The sequence below is a fragment of the Rattus rattus genome, chromosome 3, assembly GCF_011064425.1.
Source record: "Rattus rattus isolate New Zealand chromosome 3, Rrattus_CSIRO_v1, whole genome shotgun sequence".
In the NCBI taxonomy this organism is placed as follows: domain Eukaryota; kingdom Metazoa; phylum Chordata; class Mammalia; order Rodentia; family Muridae; genus Rattus; species Rattus rattus.
This window is the reverse complement of record NC_046156.1, coordinates 33,481,496-33,504,045: the sequence shown is the minus strand read 5'-3', so window position 1 is coordinate 33,504,045 and position 22,550 is coordinate 33,481,496. Positions and strand designations below refer to the sequence as shown.

Below are 22,550 nucleotides of genomic sequence, written 5' to 3'. Positions count from 1 at the left end.
TTGCACTAATAGCTTCATGTCACTAATGAGTACTGCCCCCTCCCAAAAAAGAAAAATTAAAACTACAGATTAGTACATTAGTTCTTTAAAAAGTTGCTATTCAGAAATATCAACGTTCTATAGACAAAATACCTAGTAAAAATAATGTCTACTATGCCTTCAATACAAAGCAGTGACTGCAAGAAAGCAGCATCAATTAGATCACTGCATTCTATTACTTAAATAGAAGACCAATTATGGAAGGTTACAATAGCACCCAAACACCAGCATCATAGGCATCACTGTGTGAATAAGAAAGGAAGGACCACAGAAAAAACAAAGGCTGAAACTCTCCTAGTCCAGAATCATCTGAGTTCATTCACTGGAAAACAATTTTCTGGTGTTCTAAACAATATCTTCTCCTTATACTCATTTGTGTTTTAGGGTGGCTGTTTATTAAAATTTTATAGGTGAAGGTGGACTGGAGGAGATAGTGGTGGAAACAGAAAAGGAGAGCGATCACTGCAGGTGACTGGAGAAAGAAGGAAAGGAAAAGGAAAGGGTGGGAAAACTCAGGGAGCTTAGCAGGAGATCGGAGGAAGAGAAGGACAGGTGGGATAAACCCATATGCCCCGGGGAACTAGCTGTTGGAAGCAGTGGAAGCTTAGGGCCTTACTGGGTGTAGAGAGGGGATGCAGGGGAAGGGGGTCGAAAAAACTGAAAGTGACAAAGGGTACTGCTAAGGGTGGGGGAATATTAGGGTGCCAGGAGGAAGGGGAAGGATGGGGAGAAAGCAAGGGGGAACAAGTAAGAGCCGGACAGGGCCCTGGAGGGTAGGGGGAGCCAGGTTAATGAATAGTTCTGTAGTCATGGTAGGGGCGGGCACCAGGAAAAGGCAAAAGGTAGAGGAAGAGGGACCCCCTCCCCAGCAAGCTGTGGTGAGCCTTCTGATCAAGACCAGATCAGTGCCTCAAGCCAACAGGTCTGGCAGGGGTCATGGTTCTTCGCACAGTGGGTGTCTCTGCAACTGAGGAGAGAAAAACGGGAAGCCCTGAGGATGACTTGATTGGAATTCCATTCCCAGACTATAGAGAGCAGTGAGTTCCTGAGCTGCCTCAATGAGCACTCTCATCATCAGGACTCAGGGGCTTGAGTATTGCACCCGCAAGGCTATATGGCTGCCTGTGTGTGTGTGTGTGTGTGTGTGTGTGTGTGTGTGTGTGTGTGTACGAGGGTGTTGAGGGCTGTGATGGGAAGAGGAGATGGTGGAGCAGCTGCTGGAGGAGCAGAGGCCTTTGGGACTTTGTAGGGTCCTGAGTACCCTACTTGAATTTGCCTACACAGCCACACTGACCCCCAATAATACCAATATGCCAGCTATACTCCAAGCTTCCTAACTACTGGAAATATCCTCTGTCATTGCTCCCTGCATGGTGATTCTACAAGGCAGTGGGCTAGAAGCCCCCCAGCCCAGAGGAGGACGATTGTGAGTGAGCATGATAGTATCTGGAGGCTTTTGTCTTGGCCACTACCATAGCCTCAACCTCAGGAATGCCCAATGGTGAAGATAGCCCTCCACAGGTGCCCCTCCTACCACCATGACCTCTAGCTGTTGCCTGCTGCAGCTACAAGCCCTGAAAAGTTTTTCTGTAAACTAAGGGGGCTCTGAGGCACCCACAGTATTCACTTATTCTGTGACCTATGAAGAAGAGGTGGTCAGTAGAGTGTGCAGCGGTCAGGGCATTAAGCTTGGGGACCTCTTGACGAGCTCCTGAACTATGATGCCTTTGAACAGCAAAGAAAAAGAAAAGGAGCTGGTATATACCTCAGCCTAAGGCACAGAGGAATGAGACTCCACTATCACCAGAGGAGCCGGTCTCAGATGAAGACACCATTGACTTGATAGTTTACCTAAGTTCACTACACCAAGATCTCTGGCGCCAGGCCCATATGGCCAAGACAAGATGGTGCATAAATTCACAGATGCCCCAAGAGTGTCCAGTCTGTCACACAGTAATCCATGCGGCAAGTCTATGAGTGCTCCCTGTGCCACAAGGATTTTGCTAAAGAAGGAACACCAGCAGCACCATTTTAGGGCCAGACGTGCCTGGAGGTGCCACAAGGATGATGCACCACAGCACTCAATACCCACACCCTTGACCACTTGCTCTATCCCTTGCTGGCTTGACCTCTCACAAAGGCCACATGGGTACTTTCTGTCTCTTTCTTGTTCGATATTGGGAGAAATCAGCCCCCACATGATCCCCAGTCACTACAAAAGGGCATCCTGAGAAGGAAAAGAAGGAAGAGGTATCTACCATGCCACAGGCTGAAGGTGCCATAGAATCCTTGGCTAGGCAGAAGCAATCCAAGTTCTGGGACATCATGCCAGGCAACAAGGAAGTATATAAGACAAATGGAGTTTGGGTCAGTGATACTGAGCCTCCCAAAGCCTTCATTCTAATTCTAAGCGGAGGTTTGAAGACATGGGCTCTCTAGATTGGGGTGTTCACACAAGTAGTATTACATGAAACATGAAATACATTACACATAAACAGAGAGGGGAGAGGGGGAGGGCAAAGGGGAGGGGGAGGGAGGGAGGGAGGAGGGAGGGAGAGAGGAGGGAGAGAGAGAGAGAGAGAGAGAGAGAGAGAGAGAGGCTCTCTGTCCTCAGTTGCTACTAGGGAATTGAAAAAATAGATTTGTGGGGTCCCACTTTGGCTATGTAGGTTTCTAAAAGCCTAGGTTTAGGACCAAAGCCTTGCCCTACACCCATAACCTCTGGATTTTGACTGCCTCTGAGTTAGAAATACTGGGGTTGCAGGGCAGGACCTGTAAGGATGGAGCCATCCTAGTCCCTGTCCACCCAGTTCCAATGCTGAGTTACATGGGCTTGGAGAAGAAGAGGGCAGGATGGTCTGATTGTCTTGCCTGCCCTTGGGAATAGCAGAGGAGTGCCACCTCTTTCCAGGGGTGGGGATTTCTTGTTCTTAGTGCTCCCTCCTTAGGACCAGAAGGCAGTGAGGGCTGAGTCTCTAACCCTCATCCTCTCCCCATCTCCTAGCCCAGTGCAAGTCAGAACTGTAATTATTAACACTCCAGACAATGCAGTCCAATTAGTAAACCTCGAAAAGAGTAACTACAAAGATGCTTAGGGCCAGAAATGCCATTCCCTTCTGGTTATGCCAGATGACTGTCTATGAGGAGCTAAACTATACTCTCAAGCCACTGTACTGTCTCTGTCTATAGCATCAGGGTGGTATAAAAGTCTTCCCAGAATTAAGGGGGTTCCTAAGGGTTGGGCATTCCAATGCTAAACCTGGGAAATCCAGAGCACTTCATGACCTTGTAGTTCCTTGTGTGTGTGTGTGTGTGTGTGTGTGTGTGTGTGTTTAATGAAGTAAGACTGAGAAGGTAAGAACCCGACAAAGGCTAACACCTAGAAAATTAATCTACTTTATCCTATCTGCTACATAAAGAGGATAAAAGCTCACATTCACATGCATGCATAAATTCATCCAATTCATATAATCTATCTCTCTGTCTCTCTCTGTCTCTCTCTCTGTTTCTCTCTGTCTCTCTCTCTCTCTCTCTCTCTCTCTCTCTCTCTCACACACACACACACACACTGGATAAAACCCAGCTATATTACTATAGTTACTACTTTCACATGAAAGTAATACCTGGTGTTCTAAAGTAAAGTAAATTATGGGTAGCTGTTTGCAGATAAGCCACTGAAAGTAAAAATCCTGACACAGAATAGCAGCATCTCAACTTGGGGTGGGAAGAGAACACACTATTTAGAAAGGCATGGCCTGTACTATCAGTTAGCTCCCACCTTAAAGAAAAAAGGTAGGGAGGGAGGTCTGGAAAGATTGCTCAGTGGTTAGGAGCACTGCTTGTACTATCAAAAGACCCAGGTTTGATTCCCAGCACCACATGGCAGTTCACAACTGTCTATAATTCCACTTCCAGGGGGATCTGGCATCCTCTTCTATATTTCTAGAGCACCATGCATGTAATGTGGTTTTTAGATAAACATAAAAGCAAAGCACCCATATACATAAAAAGTTTATTAAATTAAATTAAATGAAAATGAAAAAATGTATGCTGAGAATTCTGAAATAAGTAAACTGCAATCTGGATTAAAGTCATATACTGACAAAACACAGGTTGACCATAGGCAGGTAGTAAATAGATTTTCAAAATGTATCACTTTTTAAAGGTTTTGTTTTGAATTACTCAGAAAACAAAACAAAGCAAAACTGAACATCTGTATGATTGTTTGCACATAATTTGCAGGTATGCACAGCTTACCTATAGATGTGAGACAAAATCTCTGGATAAAAAGGAAGAATGTAGTGTATTTCACAAATGTAAAAAAAAAAATTATTTTGAGTTTCCCTGACAGAAGTTTCTGGTCGAAATTTCTAACATAGTCATTTAGGAAAAAAACTTATCTGTGATTAACAACTAATTTGAAGGTCATGATGAAAGCATATTCATACTGTATTATCTATCCCTTATGCTATTGTATTCCATTATAGAAAGTCAGAATGATATAGCTGTTTGGAAGTACTACAAACTGGCAGATCTTGTTTTATATAAAATGAAATACGAAGAAAAACAACATCAGTACCTTTTAAAAAGATTGTAAGGAATGCAGTATTACTATTGCTTTTGTAACAACCCAAGCGAGACACACTCACCACTCCTCACTATAACTACCCACAGTTATCTCTTTCCTAACATCTACAGTACAGGTGGCAAAGCGGTAATGAGAAACTCAACCCTTTCCTTTATCAGTAATAGCTGGCTCCTGTCCACATGGAGAGTTTTTTCTCAACCATCAAGTGGAAGGAAAAATAAAAGCAAGGCTATGGAGAGGAAGGAAGATAGGACATTATGAATATCAACAAACACTGAACTTGAGACCTCATATCCACTTTATGCCAGATCAGAGTAAATTAAAAGTCAAATTTTAATCACCTAGGTGAAATTATCCTCAAATTTTAGGGCCCAAAAGACCCACCTCAAGTGCTAACTAAAAGTACAGATTCCAAGGTCTCTTCAGCAAATAAGCTGTGGCCTGGATAGAAAAGAATCTGTATTTTAAATAAACAGCTGAAGACCTCTATGTCGTTCTCTATCAGACTGACTGGTAAGAATCTAGCACCTAACACTTGAGTGCAGTTATACAAGTGACACAACTGAAGAAACTGTAGGCCTGAGTTAAAGCACAGCTCTTGAGGAATTAAGGAAAGCACAATGTATATCCTGGATCTTAAGGAACACAGAATAAGCAGTTGAACAAGCTTCTTCCTGCTTAACTACTACAGTCTCCAAGGGTGCATGAATAAGGCTTTTAGTACTGCTACAACAGTTAACACTTGGCCAACCTGTCATTGTCATTCTTTTAGGAATGGGTATTCCCAATCTCATCTAATTCATTTCACAAACTCTGTATTAACTTACATTGTTAGTGCATTACTAAAATGGAATTTCTTAATAAAATACATCAGTACAATTTATAAATGTAATTAAACTAGTTGTAAGTGACTACTTAAGATTTTGGCAGGGAAGTATATTCTAGAACCCAAGATTGCTTTTCAATTAGCTCATATTTGTTGTACGGAAAGAGTATTCCAATCTTTTATTATGAAAGAAAAAAATAAAAATAGCATGTGCCCATAAATCCTGTCAATAGCAATCTTTTAAATTAAACCAAGTATTTTATTTCTCTGAGCATAATTATCTAAACTACAAAGTGGCACTACCAAATTGGAAGGTCTTGAAAATGCTTTACTGTTACAAAATTTGCCCAAACCTGGATTTATGAATAAATTTAGAAAGATCTAGGAAAATAAGTTACATGTGTTAGTTGATGGGGGAGTAAAAAAGGAAAGGAAGTAATAGGTGTGAGTTTAACAAAATTGATAAGCTATCATTTGGTTCATAAAACAGTTAAGATCAATCAATGGAGTACTAAATTTACAGATGAGAAATTAATTCAAGTTGACTTCCAAATTTAAGTTACGTAGACTCTTCAGTATGAACGTATAGTTCATAAGACATGTTAAAAGACAAATAATGCATTGACAGATCAGTTGTGGGAGCCCCAATCTATGTAGTTCTGAAGTAATTTCCCTAGGGACATGGGACTGCTGTTATCTTATATTAAGTACACTGTCAACATAGGCCAGGATCTATCCAACAAATTACCAGTCCTAAAACAGCCAAGACTAGATCATGATCAAGCAGTCACCAACGCAAACCTATGAGGAAGCAGATTATTTTCAATCACAAATACAGAGGACAATTTGCTTAAAATAATTTAAGTACCAATGGACTTAATATGTAATGTTTTAACTGGCTTGATAAATAGCCAATCTTTAAGCATGTGGCTACAGTTCAACTCTAAGTATACACTGAGATGCTTTTAAAAGCTAAAGATGGCTAAAATCTTGATTGTTGCCACAATCACTTTCACAGAATTTCTGGAAACCTGGTCCAGGGTCTGTTGTTGTTTTATTTGGCTTTGTTTGTTTGTTTTTCCTTGACAGAGATCCATGGCTGTCCTGGTCTTACTTTGTAGACCAGGCTGGCTCTGAACTCACAGAGATACTCCTGCCTCTGCCTGCCAAGTCCTGGCATTAAAGACAGGGACCATCATGTCCATCTGAGGTCCAGGTTTTAACATTTTTGTTCTGCTCCTGTTTTCCTGTGATGACAAATTGAGAACAACTACCTCTACTGGGTAACTATAAGACAGTATTAGAGCAAAGTCTACAAAACGACAGCAAATACCAGGTTTTAGACAAAATAATGACAATGCATGTATTAACTGAACTAAGACTATACAACCAATTAATAAGTGGAAGTATTATATCATAAGTTTAAGTTATAAAAATAAGCAGGTTAATGTTGATCAATACAGTCTTGAAATCTGAGCCAAGCTGTTCATCTCAAAATGATCACCAATTTTCACTACATGGAAATCTGAGCCAACCACACATCTGGTATTAGATTAGCTTTTAGCATGTGCTCAGAATATGGTGGAAGTACTGACTCAAACGCCATTTTCTGAGAATCAGTGGCCATGATTTAAAAAAGAACAGTTAAAAACAATGTTCTTTTGTATTTTACTTTGAATGCTTATCATGTCCTAGTTATAACTAACTGCCGTCCCTTTCAGTCCCCTCCCCCCCACACACATCTTAAAGACTTAGGTTTCTTTTCTACAATTCTTCTAAGACCAGACCAGCTTTGTGTTAATTATCTCCATGCCTCTGCATGTGATCAACATCCAGCAAACAAAAATTATTTGTTTTGAGTCTGACTCCATCCTTAAGCAAACAGCAAAGTTCCCAAATTAACTGAGACTAAGGTTTCAATTTCTAACAAGTATTTGTAATTTTTAAAGCATGCTTTATGTTTTAAAATGTTGTAGTGTAACTTTTTTACAGTTCTTTAATTAGTATTTTGTTGATATAATCAGATGCATAAAAATCACGAAATTATTCACTGTAAGTAAATGAAAATCAGAGAAATGCATTGGGTCTTCTGAAGAACCTATTTAAGTCCTTGTCCCCTAGGGATTAATGTAACTTTGATCGTTTTCAATCTAATAGTCCACAATAATTTTTGTTTTGAGATAAGTTTTCACACATTAACCCAATCTATCATGGATTTCTACATATTAGTATCTCTTTAGGATTTATTTATTTATTTATTTATTTATTTATTTATTTATTTATTTGTGTAATACAGCAGGAAACCTAGGTCAAACTCAGTTCTACACATGTAAAGTCTTTCCAGTTAGCAATTAGTTGGAAATTATTTTTTTTAAGATTTATTCATTTATTATATAAGTACACTGTAGCTGTCTTCAGATACACCAGAAGAGGGTATCGAATCTCTTTACAGATGGTTGTGACCCACCATGTGGTTGCTGGGAACTGAACTCAGGACCTCTGGAAGAGCAGTCGGTGCTCTTAACCGCTGAGCCATCTCTCCAGCCCTAGTTGGAAATTCTTAATGTTACAGAAATGTATTGGAATGGATGGGACTTGTTCTTCTACTTCTCAAAAATATCTTTTATTTCCTATTACTAAATAGGTTTTTATTGACCTAAAATCTGAATTCTAGGTATTTCTGTATTTTATTCCATGAAAGTCTACACTAGTAAATGAATAAGAAACTTGCCTATTTTCATAAAATCCCAACACAGGCAGTGTGAGAAGTTCCTCATACACTTCTTAAATTGATTGAAAAATGGCAAACTTATATGAATGCCCAGGGACCAAGGACTTGAGCAAGTTACTCAAAAGACACAATGCCCTTCTCTGATGTTCCTTTACTAAAACAGGGAAACATGTGTAGTTTTGTGTTTTTTATGCATCTAAGATTATACAAATATATATTTATATACACATTATTATATATTATACACATTATTTTATATATAATATAACATATTATATATATATATTACATATATTATACAAATATATATATATATATCCACAGTGAACATGTGCTAATCAGTCTTTTACATTCCACTGCTATCACTACTCTTTTTGCAAAACTAATGTAAACATACTTTAACACAATAATTAAACTATTTTCTGTAAAGTGATTCAAAATATATTTATAATATTTTCATCTAAAAATAAACTGGAGTCCCAATTTAAGTACTAAATATAAATGAATCCAAATTCTGGCCTGTATAGAAAAAGGAACAATGCCTCTAAAGAATGTGTGTATACATATACATATGTACACATATATAGATATAGATTATATGTGTGTGCATTCACTGTGTGTGTATGTATGTATGTATGTATGTATGTATGTATGTATGTACGTATGTATGTATGTATGTATGTATGTATGTATGTAGTATGTATGTATGTAGAAAGCAGAAAATGTTCAGGGTCCATAAAGGCTGCATAACTACTATAAAGGATCCAACAACAGGTCTCAGGCCGTGTTCTTGACCCTACCACCCAGCCGTGAACTCATCAGTAGGATCTGGCATAAGGACTCCCTAAGAAAGAGAAGAACTTTATCTCCAAAAGGATAATACACAGATTAAAGAGAAAGGAGCAAAGCAATGATACTCAGAAGAGCTTGTTTATATGTATTGTACAGTTTAAAACATTGGAACAACATTCCAAAATGGAATCCTTATTTAAAGGATAACTGTTTTTAAGTAATACTTACCCCTCAGGCCTTTAAGAATGATCAAAATGACACATAACACTTTTTGCTTTTGTTATTGTTTAAAATCATTTAGTCCAATTAGTATTGGCTATCTGTACTATCCACTGGGGCATGAGCAACCAACCTACCAATGGCCACTCCCTCTCCCCTAAAGAAAAGTTACTCTCCACCCAATAGCCACCAACTTCCAAGATCTCCTCAGCTACAGCTGGAGTTTTGGGAGGCCCCTCCTCCACCCATTCTAGAATTTGTCTGGCTTCATCTTGGCAAACAGGTAAATTCATATGAGCTACAACCATATCATAAACAAAGGACATTTCATAGCATTCTTTCCCACTCTCTACCTCTGTTCCCTCTTCCACCGTGTTCCATGAGCCCTGTAGATAAGGAATTCATACAGATGCCCCCACTACGCCTGAGAACTTGCAGTCATTATTCTCAGCACTCTGGATAGCTACTAATCTGTGCATTAACCTTGCCCAGTGCAATAAGAAGCTACTCTGAACAAGGTTGAGAGTAGCACAAGTTTATGGATTTATAAAGCAGTATGACAAAAATGAGCATTTATCAAAGCAACAGTAGGTTCTTGCTGGAGTCTAGAACCTCCCTATCCATAGGTTTTGAGAATGTTGGCAGTAACAAGTATGAATTTCCTTCTGTGGAACTGACCTCAAACTCAATCAAGAGAGCTCTTGGTCACAGGCCTCTCACTACTATATCAGTGCAGACATCTTGCCTTTCAGGTTGCCACAGGAACCAGGATGGAACCACTGATGTCTTCTCTTTCTTAGTAGCCTGAACACTAGTTTAGTCTGGGGGGGGGGTTCCTAGTTGTTTCCAGCCTGATTTCTCTATGTCCTATAATCAAACTATGTAGTATCTGTAGCAATAGCGCCCTGCCATCTATCTGTGGTAGGCAGCTAAGAGTAATACCAATAACCTGGATTGTTTTGAGGTCCTACGGGACCTTCCTGATTCATAGACAGGTAACTTGTGTAAGTTTAAATAGTTTTCATATTTCATGCTTTTCTTTCTCTCTTTTATTCCTTTCTATCCTGGGCTAAAATATATTAAAATTTCGTCTAAATCTTAAACTACATCTTTAATCCCATCTACTACTGCGCTACTCAGAAAGAAACAGAAGGGGGTTCATTTTAAAAGGGAATTTTGGTAATTACCAAGAGAGAAACGTAGAACAAAGGAAGAGGGTAAAAAATAAAAACACCCCAGCTGGGTAACTTTTCAACATCTGCAGCAATTATAAAAAGTCCAGATGAGGGAATTAGAAGGCTCCCAAGTCTTCTTTCAGGTATATTTGACACTGGGCACACTTACCCTTAAAAATAAATATGAAACTAAAACCAAGTCCATTTAATTACTGCTAGTTATTTTTGTTATTAGCCTCCTTTAGAATTATTTGGAAACTACTTAGAATTACACACTGACCTATAAGAAGCACCACATAAATTCAAGGGGAAATATTCATACATGAATGTGATCTGTATAAAGACTTCTGTGACTTGACTTTTCTATGGATAAGACCTCCCACTGTGACTAGCTATGTAGAAAAGAGGTCTTCAAAATACATAAGAGTTCTTCGCAGAAAGTCTCCAAATCCAAAGAAAGAAACATTTCAAGTCTGAATGACATAGCCTGGGAGAAAACAGCAAAAGTATCAACATATATACAAAAAACTAGGACTACTTTCTTCCTTCAGTACCTTGTGTGGGGCTAAAAAAAAATAACATTCAATGATGTTTGAATATGGCATCTTTGGTGTGAACCGTTTATCCAACATGGTATATGGACCTATGTTTTCTTTAGAGGGAGAAGGTAGAAAGAAATAAATGTTAAACTTTCATCAATATATGCAGAGTAAAGTTTTAAAAAAAATAAGTTTAATGATACAATAATCTGAAGTGTGACTTTAAGGTCAAAAACTTGTTAGATGAATATTTGAAATTACAGAGGAAAGACTGGGGATCTAGTTCAATGATAAAATGTTTGTCTAGCACAAAGGTAAAGTCTTTGGTTATAGTCCCAACATCTCTCTCTCTCTCTCTCTCTCTCTCTCTCTCTCTCTCTCTCTCTCTCTCTCTCTCTCTGTGTGTGTGTGTGTGTGTGTGTGTGTGTGTGTGTGTGTGTGTCTTTCTCCTGATCTCTATTCCCCAGTTCTCTTCACTTCATTCCTCTCCTTATAGCCTACCTTTCCATAGAAAGCTAGGGCACTTTACGACTGAAATGTCACAAAGCAAATACCCAAAGGGACAGATGCTCTAAGTCTCATAAGGGTATTCAGAGTATAGCTAAAAAATGTGTAGGCATGAACGTTGGCTAAAGACTTGGTTCGGATGAAAATAAAGGGCACAGTCAAATGGCCCTGAAAGAAAGTAAAGGATACTCATCAAGTAAGCAGATCGTAATGATATGGGAGCCAAGGCAAGGGTAGGAGAGAAGCAATGATGTGTTACAGTTGGAAAGTGAATACACAAAGGCAGTACAACTTGAATGAAAGATTCAAGCAATGTGAAGGGAGGGCTTTATTAAGAAGATAGAATAGAATAGCGATACAGACTAATAAGTGAGACAAAAGAAGGATACTCAGAGGTAACTTCAAAATCTGTCACTTGGCTGATGCAGACAGGGTACAAGTCATAGTTTGCTAGTTGAGTTTGAACACTTTAAGTTTTTCAGAGAATTGATGAAAAGATGACATAACTGGAACTCCAGACCACATATTCATAAAGAGAAAGACAGTTGAGCTTGAATAACCCTCACCAAAAGATTGAAGAAAAAGAGTTAAGGTTTGAGAATATTTTTTATTTTATTTTTTTTCTCCATCTTTATTAAATTGGGTATTTCTTATTTACATTTCAATTGTTATTACCTTTCCCGGTTTCCAGGAAAACATCCCTCTAACCCCTCTCCCTTCCCTTCTACGAGGGTGTTCCCCTCCTCATTCTCCCCCCATTACCGCTCTCCCCCCAACAATCCCATTCACTGAGGGTTCAGTCTTGGCAGGACCAAGGGCTTCCTCTTCCACTGGTGCCCTTACTAGGCTATTCATTGCTACCTATGCAGTTTTTTTTTTCTAATTTTGAAAATTGCCCAGAATATACAGAGAAAAATACCCAGAAACACAGATGAAGAACACTGTTGTAGAGCAGAGTGTGAGCCTTCAGCAAGGAAGAAAGGAACAGACATGATGGTGGGGCCTAAAGGAGATGTTATCACGTAATTTCCACCAGACTATGAAAGGATTTCAGAAAATGAGGTATACCTCCAGTACATAATTCTCAGCAAGAGACTTTACTGGTCACTCCCAAAAGTAACTTAAAAACTCTGGGGGTTGGGATTTTAGCTCAGTGGTAGAGCGCTTGCCTAGCAAGCGCAAGGCCTAATATTCGGTTCCCAGCTCCAAAAAAAAAAAAGAAAGAAAAAAAGAAAAACAAAAAAAAAAAAAAACCTCTGAACTCTCACATCATGCTTATAGTAAAATTCTACTACTTCTTGGCAATATACCTGAGGCATGTCAAGAATACAGTGATAGAACATACATGTAACAGTTTTTATAAACTACAGAAAGACAAATAAGCTAGCTTGGGATAGTTATACATATTCATTTAATCCTAGCTCTCTGGGAAGTGGAGATTCAAGGTTATCCTCTACTACTTAGTGAGTTCCAAACAGCCTATGCTACATGAAACCTTGTTTCAAAAACAAAACAAAAATCTGTATGAATATAGTATTTTATTTTCTCCTAAAATATAATTATCACTTCTAAGATAAGGCTAGAGTCTGAGCTACATCCCACTCACAAATATCCCTAGTATAGCTCAGTTCTGGGATGACAGGGCCCCACATAGGATGCCAATACCACAGGCGAGTCTTTGCTTTAATTGCATTCATCCCCAGATCAATACTCTTGGCTTCTTTGTGTGACACAGCCAGCTCACAGAAAGCATAACACAGACTCTAGCTGCTTCTCTTTGAACGTTGTTCCAATACGGTTTTCACTTTCTCTGTCCTCCTCACTTAGATCTTATTCACTGCTTCTAATTTCTCCTTCTAGATTTCCTTACCCTAATCATGTCTCTATTAAACATATTCTTAACATTTTCAAAGTCAGGAGAAAACAGAGTTAGTGATTAGCATTAGTTTCCTTAAAATAGTTTCAGCCTTGCCCTTATCCATAAAAGTATATCCTTTCCCTGCTTCCCCCATCCCTGTCAAATAAACAGGCAAACCTGTTTGACTAGTTTGCTCTTAAGCTCTACTCAGTAGAAAGACCAAGTGGACAATAAAGCTATGGAAAGCACACAGGCCATTTTTCTTTGGGAAAGTTTCACAAAACCTGCAGTGTTAAGCAGGTCTCTCAGAACACTAAGACCTCAGTACATACTCATTATGTCATTCCAGAAATTAAAAAAAAAATTCCTCTTGCTATTCTTCTACATTATCAATATTGTTATGGTAATGGTGTAGAATAATAGTAAGACTATTTAAAACGGTGTTCAAATTTTATAACTGAGCTAAGTGTGGGGACACACAGTATTCTGGAAGCTGAGGATGGAGGACTACAAATCCGATATCTGTTGTGCTATACAAAAAGACTGTAAAAAAAAATCTGATGATTGAATTACATTCAATAATAGAGGTGTGCCCAAGTGTTTTTATTGTGTGTACTTAAGCAGAATAACAAGCTTTGAATTTCAAATAGGTTACTCAAAGAGGATTCTTCCCATGGTTCTTTGTTGTTGTTCTGAATAGCAATGTCCTTTAGTTTATTTATTTAAAATATGAGATACTTTTAAATCATCAGCTACATTTTATTTTACTGAAAACAGGATTTATATTATTCAAAAGGTGTTTAGCATAGAAAAATATCAACTATATTATTTTAAAAATCTGTGTTCTGTATACATGTAGTGTAATGTATGTGTGTCTATGTTCCTGGCATGTGTGGAGGTCAGAGGACAACCTTGGATTTCAACTCTTTCTCTTTCCACCTTGTTTGAGATAAGGTCTCTTAGTTTGGATTTTGTTATTTTGTAACTGTGTACATCAGGCTTGATAGCCTGTGAGTACCCAAGATTCTTTCCTCTCTCCTTCCCATCTCACCATAGAAATGCTGGCCTTGCAGATACAGTCCCATTTCTGGGTATAGGTGCATTCTAAAGATCTGAACTCAAGCTGAACTCAAGCTGAACTCAAGCTGAACTCAAGCTGAGGCTTGTGGAAGAAATGCTTACCCTACTGAACTATCTCCCTAGCCTTTACAAGTATTTTTATAAATGTTAAATATTTGTCCTATAACCTTCAGGTCTTTTGAAATCTTAAAATCCATATGGTTCAATTTACTCAACATAAAGAAAATCTTACAGAAAGTGTAGCAAATTTGCACACATAATTTTACTTTTTAATACTTGGGCATACAATGGAATTTTTTTTCACTTGAAGAAATATTAGTCCCATAGTTTCCTCTTATTAAAACATGGTATACTTAGTATAATAGTTAAAATATGACAGAACGTTGAAAATACTTTATGCATTGAAAATTCACATAAAGTATCTAAGGCCATAATGAAGATCTCCCAAATGTCCCTACTATACAGTCTTCCCATCTACTAAAATATTTTAAAACTTAGGCAACTGCCCAGCAACTGACCTATGCTATCCTAGATACCACACAGCTCATCAATTCAAAACTAGCATTTTTGCTCTGGCGACTATACAATGCTTAATGCCTATCTATATTTAACACTCCTCTCTAAACAAATTTCAACTTGGCTTAATGCCTATCTACATGTAACATTCCTCTCTAAGCAAACTTCAACTTGGATTAGCTGTCTCTCTAAGGGAGTACTAAGAAAGACCGTAAGTATCAAATGAGGAAAAATTAAGTTTGTAGACAACATGGAATAGAAAAAAACCTTAAACTGAAATCATATAGTTCTCTACTATTTGCAATTAATAGAACTGTGTACTGTATGGTAAGCAGAGCAGGAAAAAAGTCATGGGACGTCAACTCTGCCAAAGAGAGGTACTGATAGCAGAAAATGTGGGTAGAGATTTTCAAAGAGGAAATAGCCAAGCCATCTAGGACCTGGATGAGCTCGCTTCTCTGTTCCAATTTCTAAATGTCTGTTAATTCCATTAGCTTCTCAAGTAAAATATTATAAATTGATCACCTTATAAATGTTTTTGGAAAAAACTTTCCAGGTAGCATTCTGTAAAGTAAAACTCACTATGGGTCTTCTAATCAGAAATCCAAGGTCTGTCTTCATTAAAATTAATAGGTAGCCTTCTAGGCACTGTGCTTAAACCCACTGTCTTTGATTCTCACAGAAGTCTTATAATGCAAATGTGTTGATTCCTATTTTGCAGATTAAAGATAGGAACTAAACTAAAAGCCCCAAACACAGGAGAACCTGAGTGAGGGCAGAACAGAACTGTCTAATACTCTTTGTTTTGTCTCCCGAAGGTTTACTTCTTAAGAGTTCTCTCCTTTCCCCCTTATCCTGCCCCACCCTCTTGTTTTCCACCTCATTTTTGTTATTCCCTGTTTCTCAAACCAGTTGTCAAATTTGTTCTCCCCAGCTGCCTATTTTCCTCCTAAATCTGGGTACCTTTCCTTGGTACCTTGGTAAGTCCACAAACTTTCGACATTTACAAGTATGTTCTATGTGTTATTCATGTATCCACCCATTAAACTACCGATTTACTATCTAACCAAGAATTGTCTTCTCCAAACTTTGTTTAATGACTCACTGAGTGCACATCTATAATGGACTTACAGCACCTCAGACTAGGTACGGCCCAAGCTGAACCTGACACCTTTGCTTCTCAAATCAGACTCTTATCCCAGTCTTCTCCCATATTCTATCATCATATCCACCATCCACTCTTCTAGAGTCTACTGTGTAATTAATTACCTTGGTACTGGTACTCACTCTCCTTCATTCAAGTAACACTTACCAAGTTAGATCCTCTTACCAAGGTCATCCCAATACCTAACAGCTGCTCCTGTCTTAGATGTCTGAGATCCATCACTCTAGACTGCTACAAAGTTGACCTTTCACCACATCATACCTCTTTTAAAAGCAATTCTGCATAGAGAGAGAACCACACCCCTCAGGGAGTCAAACAAACATGCAGAATCTTACTTGTGCTACCCTAGACTTCATGTCCCCTTTCAGGAATCCTTTCAAGTTTTCCTGAATCGAGAACTAGCCATTCCCAAATCCTTACTCAGACACTCTGATCACTCTTCTACCACAGCATTTAAATGACAGTACTCTTCTTATTAATATTAGTTTCCTACTTTGTCTCAGGTGTGCAATACATGTTATAGTGTATTAAGCTGTTGTTTAAATGTCAAGATACTGTAATTCCCCATAACTTAAAACAAATGTTCCCATAGTTCTTGATTATGTACTAGTAGATTTCCCTCTTAGACTACTTCAGTAGCCTAATCTTAGTGTACAGATTGTAATGCTGTTACTAAATACTTGATGGAGGAAAGAATATACGTTCATGAAATGCTTCACAATAAGACCATATGACTACCACTGTTTTCAAGACTAATAGACTTTCAGACTGATTTGATTATGTAGCTCCTCCTTAGGCAGGTATGCAAAGTAACATTTAAATAATTTAACAAGCATCCAGTATGGTTAGCAGGACTCTCAAATTACACTTTTATTTAGCTTCCAGGATAGGGAACTATTAACACTACACCAAGTTAATGAGTTTTAATGGTAGAAAGAAGTACATGAAAGAAAAATAACCCAGGCTCACATTTTAAAAAAGTAAAAAAATAAAAATAAAAATAAAAGTGTTGATTTAATTTAAAAAATAAACAGCCAAATTGTCTAAAGTGAAGATATTCTTATAAAGATCTCTTCTAAAAATTTTCTATATATAAACACATTAATATCTTTCATATACAGATCACTCTTCTGAGAATCTCATTGAGTCCCATAGTACAGCAAAGAGCACATGAACAAAAATTATCTGTCACAGAATCTGTGGGCTTTGTACTTGGCAATAGATACACCATTTCAAGAGGACAAAAAAAATTGCAATGGATAATACAGCATCAGGACCCACTTCCAGCCTGACAGCAGCAGAAAGTGATAGCTGATAACAGAAAGGGGACCCAGACAAAGCATATAAAGAAGAATGGTACCTCTGTCTCCATTCTAGTACTTCAACCCAGCAGGCAAAGGCCAGGAACTACAAGCAAAATAGTTCAGTATGCCTCAATAAATGGTACTGTCAGTCCTCTATAGATTCACACTTAGAAACACACCCAGACACCACATAAATAAATAGAAAGACATATAGATGTATAGATAGATAGATAGATAGATAGATAGATAGATAGATAGATAGATAGATAGATAGATAGCAGACATATCCAGTAACTTCTGAAGACAGAACAAGGTTTGCAAAATGCTTATTTTAGCTTTTTTGAAGTTCTGGTTATTAATACTGTAGGGGTAACTCAGAAAATATTTGTATGAAAATAAGCACCAATTCACATATTGTCATAATAATATACATTGTATAAGCAAACAATAGTACCCACTTGGTAATTTTCAGGTGTGCTCTGGAAATTGAGAATTAATTAATCAGTAAAATTGCATTATTTGATATGCAGGTCTATACATTATTCTGAAAAGGTATCTGAGAATTGATGGTAAGTTTTACAGCAATTTTTAAATGATAACTAAACTCATAACAGAACTGCCCATGGGTATCTTGAAATGTCCCAATTTAAATAACTAGCAATCTTAACTATAAAACAACTCTTATCAAAATCAAATCTTACAAAATCTCTTAAAATACATTTACTGAATTTGTTTATTATAACAGGTGTTCTAAGTATGAGTATAAACACAAAACTGTAAAGTTTGGACTCAAAGAGATCAATTATCTACAGTAGAAAAAGGCCAGTTGTATGAGCTGTTGTTCTAAATGGGAAGACACTGTTTGTTTGCCTATAGTTTAAAAATGTTCCTACATGGATAGATTAGACAACACTAGATTTGCACTTAACCTTGCCAATGGCAGGTCCATCAGACAGTGCTGATCTATTCACCATCTAGGAGAGTTAAGAGTTGCTGAGCAGACATGACCATAGGAAGGCCTCAAGCTAACAAGAAACTGATTCTTCAGGAAAAATTAAACTGCAGACTCACAGTTAATTTGATTAACACAAGTTCTGTTCTTTTTTATCACCTGCTTAAGTGTCATTTTTTTCAATTAATTAAAAAAAAAAGCCTAGGGACAATGCGTGACCCTTAATGCTATTAGAATGCTGATTAAGGAAGAATTTCTAGACTTTTTCTAACAAATGTCTTTTTTTAATCTAGGCTCACGGGTTAGGAAGCCTGCATTCAAGTGGGTATTGGTTTGTTTGGGGGGAATGTGGCATTATAGATAGAAACAAGGGCATATTTGGAACCTAGCCAAACCACAACACATTCCTGACATTAATTTAAACAAAGTTGTACAACTTAACAGCCTAGGATTACCAAAACAAAAACAAAAACAAAAAAACCCCAAAACTTAGTGTTCTCCTTTGAATCTTTTAAGAGGACAGCCTTATGAAATAAAAGCATGACATTGTGTCACAACAGTGGAGGCTCTACGGAGGTTGAGAAAGTCACCCCTTTCCTCCCTTGTGATTATTCCTCCCCCAACAGAGGAGTTTTCCACCTTTTCTTGAGTTTCTGAGACTCAGAGCACTCGGTCCCTCCATGCCCTTCAGAACTCCAAAAGCTGCTGTGCGCCTCGGTACAGCATCTCAGTACAGGTGAAGCAGTGACCCCTGTCCCTAAGTCCTGCGGAACGTCACGTTCTTGGTACCCAACTTTAGAAGCCTTCAAAGCCAATGCCCGGGAGCGCACAGGTCAGGTGCTGACAGGAGACACCTCCGAGCGTCCTTTTGCCCGGACGCACTGCACCCTCGAGCGCTCAGCGCCGCGCTCTCCGCCTGCAACCCCGCAGCGCCCATCCCGGGCCAAGCGGCTCCTTAGGAGCAGGCGACTGCCCCGCGCGGCCCCGGCCCGCCAGCCCGCAGCTTGTCCCCTTCTCCCCGCACTCCCGTCCGCCTTCCCCGGGCCATGAGCGACCGTGCTGTCTTCTGTCCACTGCTGCGGTCACCAAAAGGTCCCGCGTGTGCGCGCGGCCGGGGACCGTCCCTTCCCCAGCGCACCCCTCAGGCACCCTCAGCCGGAACGCGGCGGGCCGGAGAGTTGCAAGCGGCGGCTGCAGGCGCCCATCCTTGCCTCAAGTCAAGTGCAAGGTCCCGCGTCCGGAGCGGTGGGCGCCCCCTTGATCTGCTCCCGCCACCATGGGACCCCGCAAGGTGACAAGCCCTAACTCTCCACAGCCCCCACGCCGGCCGCCTCAGAGGGCGCGAGCGCTCCCTCACCTCGGGCGGAGAACAACTGTGTCCCGGAGCCCTCCGTCCCTGTGCCCCTGCCGACGCCCGCCGCTTACCGCGTCCTTCGGCTGCGGCGCGGGAGTTGGAAAGCGCCTCTGCCGCGGGACGGTGTCTGTGGAGCGAGCGCGCGTCGTCGCCCTCGGAGGCTGGGCGTGAGGGAAGCTGCAGCGCGCCTGCCAGCTTAAGACGGGCGCTCTAGGGCAGGCGATGCTCCGCGGTGCCCTCCCTCGGGGCCGCAGCGCGCCTGCTCCTCCGCGGGGCCCGCGCGCCCCGCCCCCGCTCCCGCCCCCCTCCTCAGCGCGCGGCTCCCGAGCGGGAGCGCGCCCAGGGCCGCGCGCGCCCCCGACTCCCCTTCCCCGCCCCCCAGCCGTCACTCAAACCTCCTGGCCGCGCGCAGCCTCGGCCCGGACACCGCTGCGCACGCGCCTCGACGGCGAGCGGAGTTGCTGCGAGGCTGCACCTGTCACCAAAGTCTCCGCTCCAGACGCGCCTGCGCCCAGCCTCCTCCTCCTCGTCTGCCGCTTTTTCCCCCTCAGGCGCTGGAAAGGAGCGGGGCCAGTGGAGTGCCGGGTCTCCCGGCTTCCACTTCCTGTCTGTTGGCCCGAGAGAGCCGCTCGTTCGGTGGGGAGAATGGCAGGACTGTGCGCACGCTGTGTTCACTGGAGAGTCCAGAAAACGGGAGCCAAGGGTGCCAGGAAAAAGCTTCTTCTGACCCGGCCTTTTAAAGTTTTGTCTGCTTGGGTCCTGGCTTCCTTATTCTGACTGGAAGTGTTTGAAGCAATGGTTACTCAAGTTGGTGTCCACGTCAACAAACAACTTGACCCAAGTTGCTTGAAGCCTCTGGTACCCCAGACACCAGAGGTCAATCCCTTTAAGTGTCAACAGCAGGCTTACAGCTTCAGAAAACAGGAAAAGTTCCTTTGCTTAAATTCGGAACCTGTTAGGCAATCTTTTCTACACACACACCATATATAAATTTACATATACACATATACATACATGAACTGAGTAGCATAACATATGGTCTAACTTTCTGAAAAGCACCATTCAGGTCAAGCCTCAAGTCCAGAACTTAAAAGACTTCCATGTAAATTTTGTGTTTAAAAATGTTCGGAGATTGACAGGGTGCCATTAATGTTATTTCCTTACTTCAACTTGAGAGTCAGGTTTGGGACTTGGCCCTCAAAAAATGGAAATTTCTGTAATGATAAAGGAAAAATATACACTTCATTGTTCTTATTAAGTCTAGTTAACAACTGTAGTGCCCAAAACTCACACGTATTTCAAAGGAGATAATGCACTTTTCTACTTTTGTAAGTTAGAAATCTCCTTAGTTGAAATAAGGAGCTTAATACAGTTGTGTATTTATTTATTTATTTATTTATTTATTTATTTATTTATTTAAATTGCACTAGAAAAAGTGGAAACAAGTATCAAACATAACAGATAATCAATAGAGAATATAAGCATCTTCTTTAAAAGCTTTATTTTCTAAAATGTCATGCTCCCATTGCAAGTCATTGTCCCGATAAAGTGTATATAACTTCTTGATAAAAAAAAAGACATGAGAAATTGAGTAAATAACTAATTTTAATTTTATTTTTCTATAATTTGTGTCATATCCATATGCCTAATAAAATCATGTGAACGGATCATACTGTAAAATTTTGATCAAACTTGCAGATTCTGAAACATGCATTCCAGAATATTTTGTGTAGTTTTGATCGTGTCTTTTGGATCTATGATCTGGCTATTACTTGCATTATTTAATACAGTTCAGCCCTGAAAGAGCATCCGCAAGTTAAGTTTAGTATGCCCTTCATAAGTTAGAATTGAATTATGCTTCTGGCTACTGAAACAAGGAAATTATAAAAGTAAAGCATGCTCTATTTTAAAACTCTCTAGCAACTGGCACTTATTATTATCAACAGGAGAGTTAGATGATATGCATGAGGTCTGATATTTCTTCTCAGAGAAGGAGCATTGTTTTCATGTTTAGTCCATCCCCCAAGGTCCCATTCAAATTAACAGGAAGCATCCATACAGTTCAGGTTCCAAAATGTCACACTGGGTAACATGTCTGTGAAGGAAGTTTCAGCCAGGGTAAATTAAACTTGCCTCGTTATTGCTGCATACTGACAGGCATTCTCTCTCCGTCAGTGACTCAAATAGAGGCCAGATTAGACAGGATTAAAAAGTAGATACAGGCAGGTTTGCTAGAAGGTAGCTCTCAGGTGGGTTCACCCAGCTCACAGGTGAAGTCACATCCAGGCTAAAGCAAGGGGGGTTTATAGAGTTTAGGAGAAGAGTGATGGTAAGCCAGGTAGGAGCTGGGATTGTGTCCATTCATGGTCAAACCCTGAGCCCCTGGGCGAGCACTCTTGGTTGCCAGAAACTAGAAGAGGAATGATGACAAGTTAACCTGGTGTTTTCTCCAAGCCGGTAGGAGAAAGGGGAGGGGCAGGATGAGGGGCAGGATGAGGGGCAGGATGAGGGGCAGGATGTAGGGATGAGCAGGGGTTCCAGCCTAACGCACTCTATATTCATCAGTTCATTCAACTGTTAATTTCAAGGTCTTGCTATAATTCGAGAGACTTGGACTCAAATTATTTCTATGGAAAATACCAATGCTTGAGAGAAACAAAATCTTAGATGGTAATCATTAACTTAACTTTTTGACACATCTACCTAGAATAGAACTGAGTTCCCTATTCATTAGCAGTGTTTGCAAACTACTGTATGCCTTGTTTTCTTTACCCATAAAATGGCTCTGACATTGGGCTCAGAGGTTAAGAATGTGCCCTGCTCTTGAAGAGGATCTAAGTTTGATTGCTAGCAACCATGCTGGTTGGCACGCAATCCCCTGGAACTCCAGCTCTATGGGGATCTG

The 22,550-nt window shown here is 40.0% G+C and overlaps 1 protein-coding gene and 1 pseudogene across 1 annotated transcript in view; one reads left to right on the top strand and one right to left on the bottom strand.

The window, feature by feature from the left end:
- Ugt8 (UDP glycosyltransferase 8) overlaps positions 1 to 19,843 on the bottom strand; it is a 68,734-nt gene extending 48,891 nt beyond the window's left edge. Inside the window, exon 1 of the mRNA XM_032897362.1 lies at positions 19,717 to 19,843. The gene's annotated coding sequence lies outside the window, so the exon portion shown is untranslated. The remainder of the gene's footprint in view (positions 1 to 19,716) is intronic.
- On the top strand, positions 976 to 2,016 carry LOC116895739 (annotated as a pseudogene).
- Positions 19,844 to 22,550: the final 2,707 nt, after the last annotated feature.